The sequence below is a fragment of the Artibeus jamaicensis genome, unplaced genomic scaffold (genome assembly GCF_021234435.1).
Source record: "Artibeus jamaicensis isolate MK-2021 breed Jamaican fruit bat unplaced genomic scaffold, CSHL_Jam_final contig_548, whole genome shotgun sequence".
Taxonomy (NCBI): domain Eukaryota; kingdom Metazoa; phylum Chordata; class Mammalia; order Chiroptera; family Phyllostomidae; genus Artibeus; species Artibeus jamaicensis.
Genome location: NW_026521883.1, coordinates 6,348,046 through 6,355,049, shown reverse-complemented (window position 1 = coordinate 6,355,049; position 7,004 = coordinate 6,348,046).

Sequence of the window (7,004 nt, the reverse complement as noted above, 5' to 3'; positions counted from 1 at the left end):
AGTACTGAGCTATATGTGACTGAGCTATAAATAATACTCTGGGGTGAGAAGTCCACCACCCACGGCCCAGGACACAGATGAAAGACCACTGCCCAGGACACAGATGAAAGAATGCTGCAGCTTTTATCTGGTTAACTTTTTCCCTGAAATCCAAACCCCTTACCTACACTTTTCTTCTTATAAAAAAGGGTCAGTTTAAAATAGAATTTAAGATGGTCTCTTAGGGTACAAACCCCCTGTCTTCTCAGATTGCCAACTACCTGAATAAAGCGTACATAAAGATTGAATCCCTGTCTCTTTTCATTGGGTCTGGTACATGACGGGCAGCAGGAACACTGGCTTTTCCAGTTTCGTAAGGACTATTACAATCCATACTTCTGATGACCAAAATGCCTTTCTCACAACTAAAATAGCTTCACTCACCCTTTCCCAAAGAGGTCAACCCCCAAATCCCATTCTGGTTGGACCTTTAATTCTGCCACTGTTAGACAGGACAAGGGTCTCAAGATTTGGGCAGTTCTAAATGTTATTTCCATTTTCTTGCTATTTTTTCTTTTATTGATTCCAGAGAGAGGGGGGTAGAAACATCCAGGGGAGAGAGAAATATAGATGGTTGCCTCCCTCACTTGGCCCTGACCTGGGACCCAACCTACAACCTAGACATGTGCTCTACTAGGAATGGCTCTTGCTAAATGTTAAAAAGTAGCATAGTATTTTGTAGATCCAGCTGTAAACAGGATGAACTAAGGAACTCAAGTGATGAAAGTAGACAACTGCAAAGAGAAAATCAACATATAATTGACCAAATAGTATATACAAGCAATGGCTAAGCCTTTCTTGGGGAAGACAGAGCTTTGGATAGGAAACACTGATCTTCATTACTTGCTGCAAGTAAATAAAACTACCTTGCAAGAACCACATTTCAAGTTCTTGAGTAGAGCACACCAAGGGATGAACCCCTTGAGTTTGGCAACAACACCTTAATCCATTAAGAGGTTTTAAACATGAGTATGAGAGCAAAGGTGTAATCAATATCCTTGCTGTAAGGGAGAGTTTTCATGGTTTTCCCATTTTTATAATTTGTGTTGAGAAGCTGTCTGTCTTCTAACTCTGCAAGTCTCTGAATATCTGAACACTTTCTTTTGCTTTTCATCCCTATGTGCAAACCATCCAGTTCTTTTCTCTGCGTTCTCCCTCTCTGCAGTCTTCTTTCATCTTCATCACTATCTCTGTATCTGTCTCTAATACCTTGTCGAATGCAGCCAACGTTATGTTTCCTTATTGCTTCTTCTAGAAATGCAAATTCATTGGGTACACGATCTACCTTCCAAGTAGTTTCAGGCAACCAATTTACTGAATATTTTGCGGTGCTATAACATGACTCACCATTCTTGTCACTGCTACCTCACCACAAAGCCAATGATACTTTTGTAGGATTTTACTTTGGCAACATCTCCTATTAGGGATCACCAGGATAAGGTAGGCTATAGTATATAACAAACCCCAAAATCTCAGTCACGTAAAACAGAAGTTTATTTACTTCTTTCCTGTGCTACATAGCCAGCATTGGTTAGCAGTGGCACCTGCTCATTGTAGTCACTCAAGAACCTGGTCTGATAGAAGCTCCACCTCAACAAATGCTTCCACAACCATCAGAGCAAGAAGTGGGGGATGGAGCACAGATGTCAAAGTGGCACAACTTCCCTCTTCTAATTCTTTAGTGTTCAAAGCGAATCACATGAGTAATAACTTCAAATGGTGTGGGAAATATGTTCATCTTACCAAGTTTACAGTTAAAATCCTACAAAAGTATCAAAGGAACCTGTGGGTATTTGTGAACAAACTTAATGGCTATCACAGGTTTTTATTTTTTTGTTTTGTTTTGAGGATTTGCAGTGAAGTTATAGGTAATAATAACAACCATTCATTACCCATATCTCTGGGTCAAGTTTTTTAACTGCAAGTAGTGCTTCTGCCACTCTATTTTTATGGCTCTAGGGTAAGTCACTACATTCTAAGCCCACCTTCAGAAAAAAATTTAATGTTGCTTTAAAGCTGAGTAAAAATATAAAATCCTTGAGATTGAATTCTTTCCACAAAGTCAAAATGTGTTATAGTTGGGATATTTTCTTATTCTATTCTCCCTTTTTCCCCTGGTAATTCATTCTGCAACTTTATTAAAGACTGAAGTCCTTGGTTAATAACATGCTTTTGCAAGAGGGTTGAATCAGAAAAATTTTAGTTTTTATTCAAAATAAAAGTTTTTATTTTTATTCAAAATAAGAAATGACTTAATTTAGTTCACTAAAGTAATGGATATTCTTAAAATTACAGTTATCTTCTTTGTTGAGTGAAAGAATGTTAGTGACAAGATTGAACTTTTTTTAGCAACCAAAAAGTTATATAAATATCTGGGCATATTTGAGAAGTAGCAATATGAGGCAGCTTTCTAACCTTTCATCTTGAAATTAGATTCTAGGCCTATCTTCAAGCTAGGCTCATTAAATGAAGACTTCTTAATAACAGTTTAAAATGCCCTGAAAAGAAAATATGTTGAATTAAACATTTAAGTGAAGATGGCTGTTGAAAACCCGTTGTCTGTGAAGAAACAGACAAAACAGCAGAGTAGTAAGGAAAGCAGGTATTCATTCATTCATGCATTCATTCATTCAACTAGCATTTTGGAGTACCTGTTATGTGGCAGGCCCTATTTTAAGTGCAGGGAATACAGTGCAAACCAAGACAAACCTAAACCCTAACCTCCTAGAGCTTATTCTTAAAAAACAAAGATTTTATTTATATATATTTTAGAGAGAAGCTAAGGGAGGGAGAAAAGGAGAGAAACACCAATGTGGGAGAGAAGCATCTACCAGTTGCTGCTCATGCATGCCCCTACTGGGAACAGAACACCCAGGCATGTGCCCTGACTGGGAATCTAGCCCACCTTTCACTTTGGGGGATGACAGCGAGCCATCTGAGCCATTTAAAGTTACATTTAAGCTGAGCCAAGTTTTCCTTTCTTTTTCCCAAATTTGCCACCCTACAGTTTTAATGATTGGTTCCTTGATGACTGATGAAGTTGAGCATCTCTATATGTCGATTGGCCATTCAGGATATGCTCTTTAGTGGAGTGCCAGTTCAAATCTCTTGTGTATTTGCTCTGTTGGGTTGTCTGCTTCTTATTTCATTAAATTGATTTGAAGGAGTTTAATAAACTTCTAGTATGACTGATATTCTGGATGATCTCTTTTGCTGGATACATGTATTTCAAATATCTTCTCATATTGTTGGCTTGTCTTTTTTCTCTCTTGAGAGATCATCCAGAGAGATGAAGAAAATGTTTAAGTTTTAATATACTCTAACTTATTAATGTTTTCCTTTGTGGTTGGCACTTACTGTGTTCTATTTAAGAGATGTCTATCTACCTTAATAATTTGGAGTGGGGAGAAGACTCCATATTTGGGGGAGCGAGAATTTTCACGATATACCTTAAAAAAAAAGGTAAATATTTCAGCCCTGGCTGATGTGGCTCAGTGGACTGAGCACCAGCTTGTGAACCAAAGGGTCGCTGGTTGGATTCCCAGTGCAGGGGACATGCCTGGATTGTGGGCCAGGTTCCAAGTTGTGGGTATGTGAGAAGCAACCACACATTGGTCTTTCTCTTCCTCTCTTTCTTCCTCCCTTTCTCTAAAACACAGAGGCTGACAGACAGATCTGAAAACTTATATCAGGCACTCCTTGCAATAGCACCCTGAGTGGCCCAGAGCTTGTGGCGTTGAGCCTGCGGCCTGCAGGCTGCACACTTGGGGTCGGTGCCCATGGGCCCAGGAGCTGGAGGGCGTGCTCTGTTCCAACGCTGCGCACAGGCCCCAATCTACTCTCCCTGTGGAAGTCCACAGAGAAATATGAATGGATAACCACAGAAAATGGTATTGAACAGTAGGAATCAGCAATTTTACACAGGAAGCTTTGGGAGATGTTGTTCACTGTAGTCTGCCTGATCTTAGGACACCATGGGGCAAACAAGACGAGTTTGGTGCTTTGCTAAGTGTGAAAGCTGCCAGTGAACTCTATTATCCTCTACCAGAAGCGACGGACATTAATGAAGCTTTTGCAGAAAACCCAGGACTTGTCAACAAATTTTATCATGAAGACAGTTTTCTGATCAAGATGGCACTGAGTAACCCTTCAGAACTAGATGAACTAATGAGTGCAGGAGCATATGAAAAATACAGAAAATCTATTGAGGAGTGAAAACGACCCCCTCCTAAATAAAGTAGTATGAAACAACTCGATCAGTATAGTTGTCTTAAATTAGTGGCAGATAGAAGTTTTCAAATAGTAACTTTTAGTCTTACCAATTGAAAAAGAAACTACAACAATGCTATAGGAAGAAAATACCTCTTAACTTTCTAATGATTGCAGATAATACAATTTGCATCTGTTTTACAATGCCCTATAATTTTTAAGCTAGACTATGTTTATAAAATTCAAAATTCCTGAAATTATCTGCGGTGAAATATAGTTATAAAAATGATCTTAGCCCTTATATAATACTGTGATTTGCTTACATCAGTCTCTGGATTTGGGTCATAATGTACTTAATGAACTTTCCTTTGGGAATAACTGGCAGTAGAGAAAAGTTTTTGTTAGTTGTTAGTGTCAGATGATGAACAATACTATCTTAATTTAGCAATATGCTGAGTTTGCTGGTGCTATTTTTATACAGTGAAGCAGGAGCCTTGCAGGAAAACAAGAAAGTTCAATAATAAAATATTCAACTTCTTAAAAAAACCCCAAACAATTTTATCAATACCTGATGTCCTTTTTTATCTCTTATTCTTTTTATTTTAAAATCTATTTTGTCTGGTAATGATATAAACACCCCAGCTTTCTTCTGGTTGCTCTTTATATAGAATACATACATTCTCCACTCTTTTACTTTCAATCTCTTTGTGTCTTTGTATCTAAAGAGTGTCTCTTGTAAATAGCATATAGACTGATCATGGTTTTAAAATCCATTCTGACATCTCTATCTTGTAATTGAGGAGTTTAATCCATTTACATTTGAAGTAACTACTGAAAAGAAAGGACTTCTGCCATTTAACTATTTATTTGCTTTATGAGATATATTTTTGGTTCTTTAATTCCTCCATTACTGCCTTTTTTATGGTATCTGGTTGATTGTTTTGTAGTGTTCTCTTTTGATTCCTTCCCTTTTTTCCCTTTCTGTACAAATCGTAGTGATTCTCCAACCCTATCTGAATAGTACCAACTAAATTTCAATAACATACACTCTGCTCTCATAAATCTTTGCCCCTCCCCATTTATATTGTTATTGTCGTGGACTGCATTCTTATATATATGTGCTCATCAATATATATCTGTAGTTATTATTTTGTGTATTTGTCTCATATAGAAAATAAAGTAAGAGTTAAAAACCAAAAAGACAATAATACTGACATACTTACCTATGTAGTTTTTTTTATACCAATGTTCTTTATTTCTTTACGTGGCTTCATTACTATTTACTGTCCTTTCATTTCAGCCTAAAAGATTCCCTTTAGCCTAAAAGATTCCCTTTTCTTCTAGGGCAGGTTTATTTGTAAAGTTTTTTTTTATTATTAACTTTTATTTGTCTTGGAATGTCTTATATTCTTCATTTTTTGATGGCTATTTTGCTGGATATAGAATTCTTTTTTTTTCCCTCACTTGACATCTTTATCGATTTCAGAGCAAGGAGGAGAGAGGTAAAAAGAGAGGGGGAGAGAAACAGCAATGTGAGAGTGAAACATTGATTGGTTGACTCTTGTACGTGCCCTGACCAGGCATTGAACCCACAACTCAGGCATGTGCCCTGACCAGGCATCGAACTTACAACCTTTTCATTTATGGGGCAATGCTCCAACCAACTGAGCCACACGAGTCAGTATTGTCTTTCAGAACTTTAAATATGTTGTTTCATTGCTTTCTAGGATCAATGTTGTCTAATGAGAAATCAGCTCTTAGTCTGATTGAGGATACTTTTATGCAATACATTGTTTTTCTCTTGCTGCTTTCAAGATTCTCCCTCTTTAACTTTTCACAATCTAACAGTAATGTGTCTCATGGATCAATTTGAGTTTACCCTACTTGGAATTTACTGAGCTCCTTGAATGTTTATATTGGTATATTTCATCAAATTTGGAAAGTTTCTGCCCATTATTTCTTCCAATGTTCTCTTTTCCTTCTGGAATTCCCATAATACATGCATTGGGCCATTTGATGGTACCCCTCCCCACTTAGGACCTATTCACTTCTTTCATTCTTTTCAATTCTTCCTGCTCCTCAGATTGGATCATTTCATTTGTGTCAGTTTCGAGTTAATTGACTTTGTCCCTGACTGCTCAGAGCTGCTCCTGAACCCCTCTAGTAAAATTTTCATTTTGGTATGTTTTTGCGCTTCAAACTTTCTACTTGGTTCTTTTTGAAATAATTTCTATGTCTTTATGATATTTTCATTGTGCTCATACATCTTTTTCCTTTCTTCACTTAACTCTCTGTGAATATTTAAGACAGTGGCTTAACAGTCTTTGTATAATAAGTCCAATGTCTGAGCTTCCTTGGGAGTCATTTCTGTCCATTTTTTTTTTTCATAGAATGGACCTTATTTTCCTGTTTGTATATTTTGTGACTTATTTTTTCCTCAAAAACGGCCATTTTAATATAATACATTATCTCTGGAAATTAAATTCTCTCCCTTCTTTAGGGTTTGCGATTTTTTAAATTATTTTATTTTATTTTACTGATTTGAGAGAGAGAAACATCAATTTGTTGTTCCACTTATTTATGCACTCAATGGTCGCTTCTTGTATATGCCCTGACTGGAGATCAAACCCACGGTCTGGGGTACTGGAATAGTGCTCTGAACATCTGAGCTCCCTGGCCAGGGCAGGGTTTGCTGTCCTTGATTGTTGAAACCTCAGCTTGTGTTCTTGTACATTGTTCTTGTACACTTGTACATT